This window comes from Ranitomeya variabilis, chromosome 4, assembly GCF_051348905.1.
Source record: "Ranitomeya variabilis isolate aRanVar5 chromosome 4, aRanVar5.hap1, whole genome shotgun sequence".
Lineage (NCBI taxonomy): Eukaryota > Metazoa > Chordata > Amphibia > Anura > Dendrobatidae > Ranitomeya > Ranitomeya variabilis.
The window spans coordinates 465,301,341-465,320,161 of record NC_135235.1 but is presented as its reverse complement, the minus strand read 5'-3'; positions in this window follow the sequence as shown (position 1 = coordinate 465,320,161).

The window sequence follows — 18,821 nt, the reverse complement described above, 5'->3', positions numbered from 1 at the left end:
GCTGGCATCAGCTACAGCCAAAAGCCCAGTTAAATAACAAGGCCAGGGAACCGATTAGTGGAAGCAGCTGCTAAATTCCACTTGAAACCACCAGAGGGAGCCCAAGAGCAGAACTCCCAAAAATACCATTCGCAACCACAGGATGGAGCCCAAGAACGGAATTCACAACACTCCAACCCGGGACATGCTCGAGGGCTCAGGATGGCTACTGCAACCCCCTTACGACCTCTTCCAGAGTGCTCTGGACCTCAGACTGGGCCAAAGGTTCACCTTCCAACAAGACATTGACCATAAGCACACAACTAAGGCCGGTTTCACACTGGCGTATGGAGCAGCTGCGGAGGGCTGCGGACTTCCTCCGTGAAGCCCTGCCCTCCGCCGCTAGCTCCGCCTACTTCTGCATGCGGCCGGCATGCGGCCTGTGTACCTATATTTAACATTAGGTACGCAGGTCGTGCGGCTGTATGCGGAGGCTGCCGCATGCGGCGTTTTGATGCTGCAGCTACCAGCGTAGGACGCAGCCTGTAGCATTTTTTTTTTATCTGCAGCGTCAAAACGCCGCATGCGGCACCATCCGCATACTGCGGCAGGACCTGGGTACCTAATGTTAAATATAGGTACACAGGCTGCATGCCGGCCGCATGCAGAAATAGGCAGAGCTAGCGGCGGAGGTGCGGCGGGGGCGGGGCTTCACAGAGGAAGTCCGCAGCCCGCCGCAGATCAGGAAAACGCTAGTGTGAAACTAGCCTAAAGTAAGAAAGGAGTGGATTCAGAATAACTCTGTGATCATTCTTGACTGGCCCAGCCAGAGCTCTGACTTAAATCCAATTGAGCATCTCTAGAGAGATCTGAAAATGGCTGTCCACCAACGTTCACCATCCAACATGATGGAACTGGAGAGGATCTGCAAGGAAGAATGGCAGAGGATCCCCAAATCCAGGTGTGAAAAACTTGTTGCATCATTCCCTAGAAGACTCATGGCTCTTACCAGCTCAAAAGGGTGCTTCTACTCAATACTGAGCAAAGGGTCTGAATACTTATGAACATGTGGTATTTCAGTTTTTCTTTTATAATAAATTTCTACATTTCTATTTTTTTCAGTCAAGATGGGGTGCAGAGTGTACATTAATGAGAAAAAAAATGAACTTTTTTGAATTTACCAAATGGCTGCAATTAAACAAATAGTGAAAAATTTAAATGGGTCTGAATACTTTCCGTATCCACTGTATATCTTTATTGACTGTCTTATGCCAATGTAGTAATAATTTCAGATAGGCACATTAAAAGAAGTTTTAGAAAAAAATATATAATAATAAAATAATTTACAGTGAGTGATATAACTATTAAATGTATCACTAATTTTCTAAGTAAATATATTTCTAAAGGTGCTATTAACATGATTTTCTCACCAATGTTGGTAACAACTCATCCAATCCACACAGGCAAATAAATCAAACCATAGATGTCTAAAATTAACATTAAGTTATGTGCAATAATAAGAAATGTAAAAATAAATAATGCACTCAACCTCTATGACCTGTATGCATACTCACCACGCAAGACTCCATTGCTGAACTAAAAGCATGTTCACAATCTTTTAAAGTTTGCTCACAACATTTATGCAAGCCTGTGAAATACTGGGAAAATATAGTCTGGTCAGATGAGACCAAAAATGAACTCTTTGGAGGCCAAAAGACACTGTAGATCACCCCAAGAACACCATACCAGCAGTGAAGTTTGGAGGTGGAAGTATCATGGTGTGGGTCAGTCTTTCAGCAAATGGTACTGACAAACTTCATAGAATTGAAGAAAGGATCAATGGACAAATGTACCAATACATTCTTGATAAAAATCTCCATTTGGAGGAAAGTGGCCCTGGTTCCAGCTATCACCACTTGCAGCCTTTGAGGCAAGTGTTCAGTCTCTACTGCCCACTGATTGAACAAGATGTAATGACGGGTTCTAAACTCTTCTATGGACCCCCATCTCCGCTGCCGGCTGTACGTAACGACCTATGGGATGTCAACTGTTGGTAACTTGAGGTTAGTGGACCAGCTAGCATATCTCCAGCCCTGGTCCTGACTCGCCTCCTTATCTCTTCTGATCAGCCTAGGCCCTGCAGTCCGCTAACTAGCTGCTGCATCCTTTTACACAAGAAACCAAGTAATGAATGCTGCAGGCTGGTTTTGGGCCTTCGTGGTTCTAGGAAAGCAGTTGGTTCCTGAACACAGGTTCCTGCCACCTTCGCTGGTGCACCAGCTTGGTACAATTCAGATATTCCTCAGGTCGCTCCTTCGAAAGTCTTGCTTGATTTTGCCATCTTTGTCGCCCACTAAGCATGTGATACCCTATGGATGACTAATTGAATCCAGAAATATTTTTAATTGCTCTTTTGATGTGTTATATAATAGTGATGAGCAAACGTGCTCGGATAACATGGTATCCGATCATGCTTGGGTATTATCCGAATATCTTGGGTATGCTTGGATAATATGTTTGAATCCCTGCAGCTGCATGGTTTGCCACAGCTATACATTTTGCAACAGGCTACAAAGACCTAAGCCCTGCCAAGAGACTGCATTCAGCCTCATTCCCTGCTCCTGCAACTGTTCCTCCTAAGGCTAAATGCAGAATGTATCTGATACCAACAGCAAAACACAAAAAAAGCCCTTAGAATGACTGTTTGTATGATGGTTCAGCATCAGCACCAGTATCAAGACGAGAGAACAAGTATGCTCTCCCTCCAATTTATGGTCCAATTTATTGACATAACTGTTTATCATTCATCAGGACTACCAGGTACTTTCAGCTGCGTCACTTCTAATGTGGTGTACCTAATTATTTGTACTAAATTACCAACTGAGGGTCTGTATGTGGGAGAGACAGGGCAAAAGCTTAGAACAAGAATGAATTCTCGCTGCCACACAATAAGAGAAAAAAGAATGGATCTTTCTGTGGCAATACATTTTTGTCTCCCCAATCATAACACTATGGACATGAAATTACTTGTTTTAAAAGGTAACTTAAAATCTCAGAGAGACAGAAGAATATGGGAATATAAACTGATGACCTTTGACAGTCTTAGTGCAGGAATGAATGTGTCGCATGGATTTATGTATTTTTACATCAACTAAGGAATTTGCCCCTCAGACCATGTGAGGTCATCACAACAGAACCAGACCCCAATCAGAGGACAATAAAACATTCCTTATCTAAGCACTGGTCCAATTTATGGACATAACTGTTTATCACTAGTGTTGAGCAATACCTTCCGATATCGGAAAGTATCGGTATCGGATTGGATCGGCCGATATTCCAAAAATATCGGATATCGCCGATACCGATACCCGATACCAATGCAAGTCAATGGGACCAAAATATCGGAATTAAAATAAACCCTTCCTTTCCTTGTAGGTTCATTTTACATGAAGGAAAACAACTAAGAATAATGTAGGATGTATTGGTGGAGGTGGCAGAGACATTAAAGGCACAGAGGTTTAGCCCAATCAAACAGAATAGCAGGAATTTTAATTTTTTTTTAAGATGTTCGGAGTTACAAAGATATTGACTATGTTAAGTTTTTTTTTATTTTGTCAGATATTGATGTTTCACTACTTCCATGCCCTTCACCTTCTTTTTTACTTCTCCAACACTTTCTTCATCATCCTCAGCAGCAGCATCTTTGACATCAACTTCTTCTTCACCTTATTCATCTTCTTCTTCATCTTCTACCTCTTATTTTTCTTGTTACATTCTTCATATTCTTATTATTAAACTGTTATTCCTCTTTATATTCTACTTCATCATATTCTTATTTGTGACAGGCATTCCTGTCGTTGTTATGTATAACAGTTTGAAGATTACACCTTCCGTTCTGCCTGTCACAAAAGAGTTACAACCGTATTTGTCCGAGTTCAGTTAGGCCTGCAGCAGCATGCTTTTTCCAGGGGCACCACGAGTAGGAACGGACTCACCCCCATACACTGCTTAGTCTTCTGCTTAAAATTTAGATAATATCTTTTGCTCTGATGTTTAGTCTTATGCGTAATGTTCTTCTGCTCTTTGTTCTGCAGCCTCTTGTTCTTCTGCTTCTCGGTCTTCCGGGTCGTCGTCTTTAGGGTCTTGAACTTGGAAATGTAGCAAAAAGTTCAAGTAGGCTGAGAAAATGCCAAGAACAAGCTGATGGAACAGGAACTCGGATGGCTACCCGAAGGTCCAGGAGCCAATGGAACTACCGAGGACCAGCTGACGCTACTGGAACCCGGTTACTAAGCAAGAGGTACCTGTGCCAGAAAGCACTACCAAGGACCACCTGACGTTGGTGGAACTCGGATACCCAGAAGGAGGCACCTAAGCCAAAGGCTCTGCCCGGAACCAGCTGACGGTACTGGAACCAGGATGGGGAGCAGAAGGTACAAGAGCAAAAGACACTGCCGAGAACCAGCTGACGGTACTGAAACCCGGATGGGTAGCCGAAGGTCCAAGAGCCAATGGAACTACCGAGGACCAGCTGACGTTACTGGAACCCGGTTACTAATCAGGAGGTACCCATGCCTGAAAGCACTACCAAGGACCACTTGACGTTGGTGGAACTCGGATACCCAGAAGGAGGCACCTAAGCCAAAGGCTCTACCCGGAACCAGCTGACGGTACTGGAACCAGGATGGGGACCTATTCAAGATTGTCTTCCTAGAGCCCCAACTAGCGGTGCTGGAGCAAAGGGTCAGCAGGGGAGCAGAGTGTAGGCTGAAGCCTGCACTGGAGGCAGCTTACTGTCTGTTGTGTCTGCGTGGCGTTTGCAGGACACGTTGTCGGCTACACAGCAGGGGAACAGCTGGCATTACTGAACCCCACTGACACATTGGCGAGTGTTTTTCTCTGTGCAGCCACACACTGGTGGTGTTAGAGCCCAGGGAATCAAGGAGGAGCAGAGGAGCAGAGTGTAGGCCGAAGCCTGCACTGGAGGCAGCTTTGTGTCTGCGTGGTGTTTGCAGGACACGTTGTTGCCAGCTACACAGCAGGGGTACAGCTGGCATTACTGAACCCCACTGACACATTGGCGGGTGTTTTTCTCTGTGCAGCCAGCACTTCCGGGCACCAACTGGCGGTGTTAGAGCCCAGGGAATGAAGGAGGAGCAGTGGAGCAGAGTGTAGGCCGAAGCCTGCACTGGAGGCAGCTTTGTGTCTGCGTGGCGTTTGCAGGACACGTTGTTGCCAGCTACACAGCAGGGGTACAGCTGGCATTACTGAACCCCACAGACACATTGGCGGGTGTTTTTCTCTGTGCAGCTAGCACTTCCGGGCACCAACTGGCGGTGTTAGAGCCCAGGGAATAAAGGAGGAGCAGAGGAGCAGAGTGTAGGCCGAAGCCTGCACTGGAGGCAGCTTTGTGTCTGCGTGGTGTTTGCAGGACACGTTGTTGCCAGCTACACAGCAGGGGTACAGCTGGCGTTACTGAACCCCACTGACACATTGGCGGGTGTTTTTCTCTGTGCAGCTAGCACTTCCGGGCACCAACTGGCAGTGTTAGAGCCCAGGGAATAAAGGAGGAGCAGAGGAGCAGAGTGTAGGCCGAATCCTGCACTGGAGACAGCTTTGTGTCTGCGTGGCATTTGCAGGACACGTTGTTGCCAGCTACACAGCAGGGGAACAGCTGGCGTTACTGAACCCCACTGACACATTGGCGAGTGTTTTTCTCTGTGCAGCCAGCACTCCCGGGCACCAACTGGTGGTGTTAGAGCCCAGGGAATCAAGGAGGAGCAAAGGAGCAGAGTGTAGGCCAAAGCCTGCACTGGAGGCAGCTTTGTGTCTGCGTGGCGTTTGCAGGACACGTTGTTGCCTGCTACACAGCAGGGGTACAGCTGGCATTACTGAACCCCACTGACACATTGGCGGGTGTTTTTCTCTGTGCAGCTAGCACTTTCGAGCACCAACTGGCGGTGTTGGAGCCCAGGGAATCAAGGAGGAGCAGAGGAGCAGAGTGTAGGCCGAAGCCTAATTGGAGCAAATTGAAAGGGTACCCTTAAACCCCCCCAGGCGTTAGTAACTAGAAGAGCCACCTTGTGCAGCAGGAATGCTGCACAAGGAAAAGGTGGCTCTTTTAATTATGTTCCTTGCACATGCTGAATGAAACACTTATATAATTTTTCCCCTCATACCGTGAAACCGTCGCGGAGGCTGGACTTTCCTTCTTAATGAGACGAAGCACAGCTGTCAAACATACTCCCTTGGTGCTGGGCGCTGCCTCCTGAGCGTTGCTTTTTTGTGTTACGGAGTCTGCACTGTTGTGTTATCCCTTTGCCATGTGCTTTTACCGCGCATTTCCAGGAATCCTAGCCTCGCTGTGTCTTCCGATTTATTTACACTGCGGGGCTGGGATTCATGGCCTTGCGCAGAAAATATCGGCGCCTGTCACTCCTGTCCTTACTCCTGCTTCTGACTGTGCAGCGTCAGCTGATACCTTATCGCATGCCACAGCCATGAAGCCGCACAGTCTGAAGAAGGTGGAAGGAGATGAGTGAGAGGCGAAGATATGCACATCGCATTTCCATGAATCCCAGCCCCGCTGTGTCTTCTGATTTATTTACACTGCAGGGCTGGGATTCATGGCCTTGCGCAGTAAATATCGGCGCCTGTCACTCATGTCCTTACTCCTGCTTCAGACTGTGTGGCATCAGCTGATCCCTTATCGCATGCCATGGCCGTGAAGCCGCACTGTCTGAAGAAGGCGGAAGGAGATGAGTGAGAGGCGAAGATATGCACAGCGCATTCTCATTAATCCCAGCCCCGCAGTGAGAATAAATAAGACACTGAGGCATGTGATCTTGGGCAGCGTGTCCGCACAGGCGCAGCCAGCCTGACTTCAAATGATGTCAGAAGACGGGCAGCGCTAAGTGCGGATGGCCAAGGGATAACATTACAGGGCAGGCTCCGGGACAGATTCAAACAACGCAAAGGAGGTGGCGCACGGTGGCAAGTGGGTTGTTGCATTTCATTACGAAGGTAAGTCACATCACCGGGACGGTTCAACGGTATCTGGGGAAACATAGCATAATTAATAAGTGTTAAGTTCAGCGTGTGCAAGGAGTAAAACAAAAAGCCACCTTGTCCAAATGCAGCATTACTGCTGCACAAGGTGGCTCTTTTAGTTACAAACACCTGGGGGGGGCAGGTTCCTTTTAATTTTTGTTGTAGTGTCTGCGTGGTGTTTGCAGGACACTTTGCCGGCTACACAGCAGGGGAACAGCTGGTGTTACTGAACCCCACTGACACATTGGCGGGTGTTTTTCTCTGTGCAGCCAGCACTTCCGAGCACCAACTGGCAGTGTTAGAGCCCAGGGAATCAAGGAGGAGCAGAGGAGCAGAGGAGGCGGCTTTGTGTCTGCGTGGCGTTTGCAGGACACATTGTTGCCAGCTACACAGCAGAGGTACAGCTGGCGTTACTGAACCCCACTGACACATTGGTGGGTGTTTTTCTCTGTGCAGCTAGCACTTCCGAGCACCAACTGGTGGTGTTAGAGCCAAGGGAATCAAGGAGGAGCAGAGTGTAGGCCAAAGCCTGCACTGGAGGCAGTTTAATATCTGTTGTGCCTGCTTGGCGTTTGCAGGACACGTTGCCGGCTACACAGCAGGGGAACAGCTGGCGTTACTGAACCCCACTGACACAGTGGTGAGGTGGGTGTTTTTCTCTGTGCAGCCAGCACTTCTGAGCACCAACTGGCAGTGTTAGAGCCCAGGGTCACCAGGAGGAGCAGAGGAGCAGAGTCTAGGCCGAAGCCTGCACTGGAGGCAGTTTAATATCTGTTGTGCCTGCGTGGCGTTTGCAGGACACATTGCCGGCTACACAGCAGGGGAACAGCTGGTGTTACTGAACCCCACTGACACAGTGGAGAGATGGGTGTTTTTCTCTGTGCAGCCAGCACTTCCGAGCACCAACTGGCTGTGTTAGTGTTATGAGCTGGTGGTTTAGGAGCAACATGGGACGTGCTTTGGAGGAGGTGGTACCTGTACTGACCGCAGTTCCTGAGCTTAACACAACACTAGAAGTAGCCGTGGGATGTTCCTGTCACTCCCTAGACACCTCGTCACAGCCGGAGGACTAACTACCCCTAAAGATAGAAACAGGAAAGCTATCTTGCCTCAGAGAAAATCCCCAAAGGATAGGACAGCCCCCCACAAATATTGACTGTGAGTGGAGAGGGAAATGACATACGCAGAATGAAACCAGGATGTAGCAAAGGAGGCCAGTCTAACTAGATAAATAGAATAGGAAAGAATACTGTGCGGTCAGTATTAAAAACTAGAAAAATCCACCACAGAGTTTACAAAAATCTCCACACCTGACTAAAGGTGTGGAGGGTAAATCTGCTTCCCAGAGCTTCCAGCTTAACTGAATAAATACATACTGACAAGCTGGACTAGAAAAAACATAGAAAGTGCAGAAAGATTAAGTCCACAACAAGTGGACTGCAAAAGAACAAAGCAAGGACTTATCTTTGCTGAACTGGTCAGAATATCAGGGAAATCCAAGCAGAGATGTGAATCCAACCAGGAACCATTGACAACTGGCACAGGCTGAAGGATAGAACCAGGCTAAATAGTCGAGCCAGAAAGACAATCAGTGGAAGCAGCTGCTGACTACTAAATCCAAGGAGCAGCAGTACCACTTAAAACCACCGGAGGGAGCCCAAGAGCAGAACTTGCCAAAATGCCACTTACAACCACCGGAGGGAGCCCAAGAGCGGAATTCACAACAGTTAGAGCCCAGGGTCAGCAGGAGGAGCAGAGGAGCAGAGTGTAGGCCGAAGCCTTCACTGGAGGCAGTTTAATATCTGTTGTGCCTGCGTGGCGTTTGCAGGACACGTTGCTGGCTACACAGGAGGGGAACAGCTGGCGTTACTGAACCCCACTGACACAGTGGCGAGGTGGGTGTTTATTTCTGTGCAGCCAGCACTTCCGAGCACCAACTGGCGTTGTTAGAGCCCAGGGTCAGCAGGAGGAGCAGAGGAGCAGAGTCTAGGCCGAAGCCTGCACTGGAGGCAGTTTAATATCTGTTGTGCCTGCGTGGCATTTGCAGGACACGTTGCCGGCTACACAGCAGGGGAACAGCTGGCGTTACTGAACCCCACTGACACAGTGGCGAGGTGGGTGTTTTCCTCTGTGCAGCCAGCACTTCCGAGCACCAACTGACGGTGTTATAGCCCAGGGTCAGCAGGAGGAGCAGAGGAGCAGAGTCTAGGCTGAAGCCTGCACTGGAGGCAGTTTAATATCTGTTGTGCCTGCGTGGAGTTTGCAGGACACGTTGCCGGCTACACAGCAGGGGAGCAGCTGGCATTACTGAACTCCACTGACACATGGCGAGGTGGGTGTTTTTCTCTGTGCAGCCAGCACTTCCGAGCACCAACTGGCGGTGTTAGAGCCCAGGGTCAGCAGGAGGAGCAGAGTGTAGGCCGAAGCCTGTAATGGAGCAAGTTGAAAGGGAACCTTTAACCCCCCTCAGGCGTTGGTTGCTGAAAGAGCCATCTTGTGCAGCAGTAATGCTGCAAAAGGAAAAGGTGGCTCTTTTAATTATGCTCCTTGCAAACGCTGAACTACACACTTACAGTGGGTACGAAAAGCATTCAGACCCCTTTAAATTTTTCACTCTTTGTATCATTGCAGCCATTTGGTAAATTCAAAAAAAGTTCATTTTTTTCTCATTAATGTACACTCTGCACCCCATCTAGACTGAAAAAATCCAGAAATGTAGACATTTTTGCAAAATTATTAAAAAAGAAAAACTGAAATATCACATGGTCCTAAGTATTCAGACCCTTTGCTCATACCCTCATATTTAAGTCACATGCTGTCCATTTCTTTGTGACCCTCCTTGAGATGGTTCTACTCCTTCATTTGAGTCTAGCTGTGTTTAATTAAACTGATAGGACTTGATTTGGAAAGGCACACACCTGACTATATAAGACCTCACAGCTCAAAGGACATGTCAGACCAAATGAGAATCATGAGGTCAAAGGAACTGGCCAAGGAGCTCAGACAAAATTGTGGCAAGGCACAGAACTGGCCAAGGTTACAAAAGAATTTCTGCAGTACTCAAGGCTCCTAAGAGTACAGTGGCCTCCATGATCCTCAAATGGAAGAAGTTTGGGACCACCGAAGTTTTCCTAGACCTAGCCATTCAGCCAAAATAAGCAATCGCGGGGGAATAGCCTTGGTGAGAGAGGTAAAGAAGAACCCCAAGATCACTGTGGCTGAGCTCCAAAGATGCAGTAGGGAGATTGGAGAAAGTTCCACAAAGTCAACTAACACTGCAGCCCTCTACCAGTTGAGCCTTTGTGCAAGACATATGAAAGCCCACATAGAGTTTGCTAAAAAAAACATATGAAGGACTCCCAGACCATGAGAAGTAAGATTCTCTGGTCTGATGAGAGGAAGATAAACCTTTTTGCTGATAATTCTAAGCGGTATGTGTGGAGAAAGCCAGGCATTGCTCATCACCTGCACAATACAATGCCAACAGTGAAACATGGTGGTGGCAGCATCATGCTGTGGGGGTGTTTTTCCACTGCAGGGATAGGATGACTGGTTGCCATTGAAGGAAACATGAATGCAGACAAGTAGAGAGATATCCTGGATGAAAACCTCTTCCAGAGTGCTCTGGATCTGAGACTTGGCGGAAGGTTCACCATCCAACAAGACAATGACCCTAAGCTAAAATGACAAAGGAGTGGCTTCAGATCAACTTTGTGACCATTCTTGACTGGCCCAGCCAGAGCCCTGACCTAAACCCAATTGACCATCTCTGGAGAGACCTGAAAATGGCTGTCCACCAAAGTTCACCATCCAAGCTGACAGAACTGGAGAGGATCTAGGTGTGAAAAACCTGTTGCGTCATTCCCAAGAAGACTCATGGCTGTACTAGCTCAAAAGGGTGCTTCTACGCAATACCGAGCAAAGGGTCTGAATAATTATGAACATGTGATATTTCAGTTTTTCTTTTTTAATAAATATGCAAAAATGTCTACATTTCTGTTTTTTTTTCAGTCAAGATGGGGTGCAGAGTGTACATTAATGATTAGAAAAAAAAAGAACTTTTTTGAATTCACCAAATGACTGCAATGAAACAAAGATTGAATAATTGAAAGGGGTCCGAATACTTTCCATTCCCACTGTATGAAGTGTGTCCAGTCACACCGTTAAACCGTCCCGTAGGTGGGACTTTCCTTTGTAATGTGACTCAGCACAGCCGTCATTCGTACCCCCTTGGCGCCGTGCGCCGCCTCCTCAGCGTTGTTTGATTCTGTCACGGAGCCTGCGCTTTTATGTTATCCCTTGGCCATGCGCCCTTAGCGCTGCCCGTCTTCTGACATCATTTGGTGGCAGGCTGGCTGCGCCTTTTAATGGTGTGAGGGGGCACATTTCATAAGTGTTAGGTTCAGCGTGTGCAAGGAGCACAATGAAAAGAGGCACCTTTTCCTTGTGCAGCATTACTGCTGCACAAGGTGGCTCTTTCAGTAACAAACGCCTGGGGGGGACAAGTTCCCTTCAATTTCAGTAGTTGTGTCAGCGTGGCGGTCGCAGGACACATTGCCACAACACAGCAGGGGAGCAGCTGGCGTTTCTGAACCCCAGTAACAGAGGAGCAACTGTTGACTGTGCAGACAGCACTTCCGGGCAGCAACTGGCGGTGTTAAAGCCCAGGGACAGCAGGAGGAGCAGACTGGAGGTATTGCCGCAACACAGCAGGGGAGCAGCTGGCATTACTGAACCCCAATAACAGAGGAGCAACTGTTGACTGTGCAGACAGCACTTCTTGGCAGCAACTGGCGGTGTTGAAGCCCAGGGACAGCAGGAGGAGCAGGCTGGAGGTATTGCCGCAACACAGCAGGGGAGCTGCTGGCATTACTGACCCCCAATAACAGAGGAGCAACTGTTGACTGTGCAGACAGCACTTCTGGGCAGCAACTGGTGGTGCTGAAGCCCAGGGACAGCAGGAGGAGCAGACTGGAGGTATTGCCGCAACACAGCAGGGGAGCAGCTGACATTACTAAACCCCAATAACAGAGGAGCGACTGTTGACTGTGCAGACAGCACTTCTGGGCAGCAACTGGCAGTGTTGAAGCCCTGGGACAGCAGGAGGAGCAGGCTGGAGGTATTGCCGCAACACAGCAGGGGAGCAGCTGGCGTTACTGAAACCCAATAACAGAGTAGCGACTGTTGACTGTGCAGACAGCACTTCCGGGCAGCAACTGGCGGTGTTGAAGCCCAGGGACAGCAGGCGGAGCAGGCTGGAGGTATTGCCGCAACACAGCAGGGGAGCAGCTGGCATTACTGAACCCCAATAACCTAAGTAAGTCCTGTTTTTCTCGTTCTGAGCATGCCCCGAGTAAGATCTCTCAGTGGGGATCGAGGGTCACATGGTCAGATACTGCAGCTAAGTCCATTGGTCCTTTCAGGAAGGTCCTGTAGGTGCTAGGAGTAAGTCCTGCTCTGCACACACTGAGCATGCCCAGGGCAAGATCTCTCAGTGGAGATCTAGGGTCACATGCTCAGGTATGGCAGTCTCTCATTGGTCCTTCTAGGAAGGTCTTTTACTTGCTGCAGCTATATAAGGCTCGCATGGCCGCATGGCCATGCGCTAGTATCAAATCTGTTATGTGCATGCGCCAGTGTGGTCACATTTATGTGTGTTCAGGGACTCGGCTGAAATAAGCCCCTAGAATGCCGGCACCTCCGGTGAGGAGATTGTGTGCGTGGATTTAGGTCCCCGGCTGAAATAAGCCCCTAGAATACCGGCTCCTCTGGTGAGGAGACTGTATGTTTGCGTGACCACAGACTGCCTTCAGCTCGGCAGTTAGCTGTGAACTCCTGTGGGGTTAACAGGGCACAGCGTCTTGTTTCTGTGCGACTCTGTGAAGTAACAGAGTTCACTTAAACTGCCATATAGTGCCGTCATTTGCTAGCAGCAGGTTCCTCCTGCACGGTGGACCCTGGACTGCGAACGCACCAATAAAAACATCTATATTTAAGCAGTGCGTTCGGCTAGCCCTAACATAATACTAGCGCCAGGGTCTGGCTAGCTATGGCGGACAAACAGCAATCTTTGCAGTACATCCAGCAGCTGGAGGGTAGGTTGTCGGCTCTCGAGTGCACAACCTCAGCTGTGGATGTTACCGCAGTAGCTGTTCAGGCTGCTAGAGTGGCTGCAGCAGCTTTGTCCACTGCCACTCCTGTTCAGACCCTGTCTCGCCTCCCGCTGCCAGAAAAATCCTCTGCTGATGGCAAATCATGTAGGGGTTTCGTGAGCCAGTGCTCTATACACCTCGAGCTCCTGGCTGCACTTTTCCCTACAGAGCGGGCAAAGGTGGGAATCATTATGTCTCTCCTGTCGGACAGGGCGTTGGAGTGGGCTACGCCACTGTGGGAGCGTGGCGATCATGTGGTGCAGAGTGCTCCGCTGTTTCTGAGCACTCTGAAACAGGTCTTTTTAGGACCTCGAGTCACCCATGATACGGCGCTCCAACTGTTGGCATTGACTCAGGGCTCGTCCTTGTTCAGCCATTTTGCCGTCCACTTCCGCACCTTAGCATCTGAGCTGGAGTGGTCGGATAAAGCCCTCATCCCTATATTTTGGAGGGGGCTGGCTGACCATGTTAAGGACGCTCTGGCCACTAGGGAGATTCCCGCCACACTGGAGGAGTTAATAGCTGTATCTACTCGTATTGACCTCCGTTTTAACGAGAGGAGGTTAGAGTGAGCCCAGTGTAGGCAGAGGTATCGGCTGGCTCCCACCTTTGCCAAACCTTTGGAATCTCCGGTCCTGGCACCCGAGTCACATGAGGCCATGGAGGTGCTACGAGCGGGACCTAAGTCCCAGACCGCTCGTGCACTTAGGGTCTGTCATGTTTGCCGGCAGTCAGGACATCTTGCCACCAGATGTCCTCAGCGGTCGGGGAAACGTCAGCATCTAGTGGTAGTAGGTGGAGGTTCACTAGACACGGCGACGTTTGCCTCCAAATTGTCCTTTAAGGGGACAATTACATTGGCCCATCCACTCATTCAGTAGAGCTTTGCGTGGATTCCGGGGCGGAGGGCAATTTGATGTCTTCTGCCTTCGCCCAACGACACGCAATACCTCTGGTGATGCTCGCCCAACCAGTGACCGTACGAGTGGTGAATGGGTCGACACTGCCCTCACAGATTACACACCAGACCATCCCATTTACTCTATCCATGTCGCCATCTCATCAGGAGAAAATATCTCTGCTCGCCATTCCTGAGGGAATTGATTAGGTCCTCTTAGGGATACCTTGGCTACGGTACCACTCTCCTCATATTGAGTGGTCCACAGGCAGGATTTTGGGATGTTCTTGTGTGGGTAGATGTTCTTGTGGGGGTAGATGTCAGAGGGAATGCGTTCAGGTTGCTACTACAGAGGTACCTGCAGATCTCTCCTCTCTCCCCAAGCAATATTGGCCCTATGCGGACGTGTTCTCCAAAAAGGCTGTGGAGACTCTTCCACCTCAACGCCCCTATGACTGTCCTATTGACCTCTTGCCTGGTGCTGAGCCTCCCCGGGGTTCGAGTCTACCCATTGTCTCTCCCAGAGACGGAGGCAATGTCTCAGTACATGCAGGAGAAACTGGCAAGGGGATTCATTAGGAAGTCTGTGTCACCTGCAGGGGCTGGTTTCTTCTTCGTGCAGAAGAAGAACGGAGAATTACATCCATGCATAGATTACAGGGGTCTTAACGCCATCACCGTTAAGAACAAGTACCCTCTGCCCCTGATATCTGAGCTTTTTGACAGGCTTCGGGGAGCAAGAGTGTTTACTAAATTAGATCTGCGGGGTGCTTACAACCTGATTTGCATCCGTGAGGGGGACGAATGGAAGACGGCTTTTAACACCAGGGATGGGCACTATGAATATCTGGTGATGCCCTTTGGGCTTTGTAATGCCCCCGCCGTTTTCCAAGACTTTGTTTCCGGGATATGCTCTCCACCTCGGTTGTAGTCTACCTGGATGATATTCTCATCTCCTCTCCTGATATAGTCTCCCATCGGAGAAATGTGTCCAAAGTCTTCAACCTCCTATGGGTAAATTCCCTCTATGCCAAGTTGGAGAAGTGTGTATTTGAGCAGGAGTCTTTGCCTTTCCTGGGCTATATCATCTCGGCCCAAGGATTGGCTATGGATCCTGCCAAGTTACAGGCTGTGATGGACTGGCAAGAACCCCATTCTCTCAAAGCGGTGCAGCGCTTTATGAGGTTCATTAATTACTATCACCAGTTCATTCCCCACTTCTCAACTTTGGTAGCTCCTTTGGTTGCCCTCACCAAAAAGGGAGCAAATCCCAAGTTGTGGTCAGAAGAGGTCTCCAAGGCCTTCCTCTCTATTAAGTTCCACTTTGCTAGTGCTCCCATTCTACATTGCCCCGATGTAGATAAACCTTTCATAATGGAGGTGGATGCCTCGTCTGTCGGTGCTGGAGCAGTCCTATTACAAAAGGATGCTCAAGGTCTGAAGCATCCCTGCTTCTTTTTCTCTAAGACCTTCACACCGGCAGAGAGGAATTATTCCATCGGGGACAGGGAGTTGCTAGCTATGAAGTTGGCCTTCTTGGAGTGGAGACATCTCTTGGAGGGGACTCGTTTTCCCTTCCAAGTTTTCACCTAACACAAGAACTTGGTCTATATTCAGACTGCCCAGCGGCTAAATTATCGCCAGTCCAGATGGTCCCTGTTCTTCTCCCGGTTCCATTTCACCCTCCATTTTCTCTCCGAGGAGAAGAACATTCGTGCCGATGCTCTCTCCCGCTCCGTAGTGTCATCAGCGGAGGAGGAGGAACCTCGGCTTATTGTCCCATCTGAGAGTCTGAGGACCGTGGCTTCGGTTTCGCTAGAGTCTGTGCCCCCGGGTAAGACTTTCGTGCCAGCAAATTTGCGACCGGAGGTTCTCTCTTGGGCTCACTCGTCCAGGGTGGGTGGACACTTTGGGACCAAAAGGACATCTGAGCTTCTGGCGAGGACGTACTGGTGGCCTGTTGTGAATTCTGCTCTTGGGCTCCCTCCAGTGGTTGTAAGTGGTAGCGCTGCTGTCTCTGAATCACAGCATTTATCAGGTGTTTTCACTTTTTGCAATTTGGACAGGGCTATTTAGTCTTGCTTCACCCTTTAGTCAGTGCCAGTTGTCCATTGTTCCTGGAGGATTCACATCCCTGCCTGGTCTCTTCTGCTTTGCAGTTCTTTTCAACAAAGATAAGTTCTGGCCTTGATTTTGCTGTCCACATGCTGTGGTCTTATTGTTCAGTTATTTTCCATGTTTTGTCTTGTCCAGCTTGGTCTGTGTAAGGATTTGTTTAGCCAAGCTGGTATCTCTGGAGATGCAGATATACCCTCCATGTCTTTAGTTAGCTGTGGAGTTTTTGTATTTTCTGTGGTGGATATTTTCTAGTGTTTTAATACTGACCGCATAGTACTCTGTCCTGTCCTTTCTATTTAGCTAGAAGTGGCCTCCTTTGCTAAATTCTCATTTCAGTCTGTGTATGTTTTTTCCCTCTCCTCTCACAGTCAATATTTGTGGGGGGCTGCCTGTTCTTTGGGGATTTTCTCCGAGGCAAGATAGTTTTCCCTTTTCTATCTCTAAGGGTAATTAGTCCTCCGACTGTGTCGAGATGTCTAGGGAGCGCTAGGTACATTCCATGGCTACTTCTAGTTGCGGTGTTAGGTTCAGGGTCTGCGGTCAGTACAGGTACCACCTTCTCCAGAGTACGTCCCATGCTGCTCTTAGGCCACCAGATCATAACAGTGGCCGCATATGGCCCTTGATGTCGGAGACTATATTCGGACGTGTGTCTCCTGCGCCAAAAATAAGTCTCCTTGACCATGGCCAGCTGGCTTACTTTATCCCATGCCGGTGGCAGACAGGCCCTGGGAGATGGTCGGGATGGACTTTGTGGTGGGCTTACCCAAGTCTCGTGGCTGCACCATTATTTGGATGATCACCGACCATTTTTCCAAAATGGTGCATTTGGTGCCTCTTCCACGGCTACCTTCTGCACGGGCTCTGGCAGCATTGTTTATTAAACATGTCTTTCGCCTACACGGTATGCCGGACAAAATTGTCAGTGACCGGGGTCCCCAGTTTGCATCTCGGTTCTGGAGAGAGCTTTGTCATCTACTCAGCATTGAGTTGAATCTCTCTTCAGCATATCATCCCGAGACGAATGGGTTGGTAGAGAGGGCCAACCAGACTCTGGTCACATATCTGCGACATTTTGTTTCTGCTAGGCAGGATGACTGGGCATCCTTGCTACTGTGGGCGGAGTTTGCGCTTAACAATGCCGTAGCTGACTCCACTGGTCAGACTCCATTCCTTCTTAATTACGGTCAGCATCCGCGGGTTCCTGTGCCTATGCCCGTGTCTTCTGCTGAATCCAGGGTGGCAGACTGGGCTGTGGAGGCATGGGACATTTGGGACCGCACTCAGGATGCCATCCGGGCCTCCAAGGAGAGAATGAGGTCCTCCGTCGATGCACATCGGCGCCCCGCTCCGATCTTTGCTCCTGGCGACTTAGTGTGGCTCTCCGCCCGTAACATCAGGCTGCGAGTTGAGTCCACTAAGTTTGCACCTCGCTACTTGGGTCCCTTCAAGGTCCTCGAACAGGTTAACCCTGTGGTCTACCGTGTGGCCCTTCCTCCACGCCTGGGTATCACTGACACCTTTCATGTGTCCCTCTTAAAGCCCGTATACATGTCCCAGTTTTCTGAGTCATCTGCCGGGACATCGGGTTCATCTTTGGATGATTACGAGGTGAACGCTATCTTGGGGTGCAAGGTGGTACATGGCAAAAAAATTTATTTGGTGGATTGGAGGGGTTATGGTCCAGAGGACAGGTCCTGAGAGCCTGTTGAGCACATTCAGGCTCCGCAGCTCATTCGGGGTCCCAGCGTCTTGCTCAGTCCCATTCTGTACAAAGAGTTACTGCTGCTTTTCCTGCTTCTGCCATTGAAGTCAGTGCTGGGCAGCGGCGAGCAGACGCGTCTGGGACTAAGTCCTGCTTTTCTTGTTCTGAGCATGCCCTGAGTAAGATCTCTCAGTGGGGATCGAGGGTCACATGGTCAGATACTGCAGCTAAGTCCATTGGTCCTTTCAGGAAGGTCCTGTAGGTGCTAGGACTAAGTCCTGCTCTGCACACACTGAGCATGCCCAGGGCAAGATCTCTCAGTGGAGATCTAGGGTCACATGCTCAGGTATGGCAGTCTCTCATTGGTCCTTCTAGGAAGGTCTTTTACTTGCTGCAGCTATATAAGGCTCGCATGGCCGCACAGTATCAAATCTGTTATGTGCATGCGCCAGTGTGGTCACATTTATGTGTGTTCAGGGACTCGGCTGAAATAAGCCCCTAGAATGCCGGCACCTCCGGTGAGGAGATTGTGTGCGTGGATTTTGGGCCCCGGCTGAAATAAGACCCTAGAATACCGGCTCCTCCGGTGAGGAGATTGTATGTTTGCGTGACCACAGACTGCCTTCAGCTCAGCAGTTAGCTGTGAACTCCTGTGGGGTTAACAGGGCACAGCGTCTTGTTTCCGTGCGACTCTGTGAAGTAACAGAGTTCGCTTAAACTGCCATATAGTGCCGTCATTTCCTAGCAGCAGGTTCCTCCTGCACGGTGGACCCCGGGCTGCGAACGTATCAATAAAAACATCTATATTTAATCAGTGCGTTCTGCTAGCCCTAACATCAACCACTAAGGACTCTCAATTCTAAATATTTTTCTCCCTCCAATATGAACTGTCCCTGAGCTGTGCAATGGGGTCAGTTTG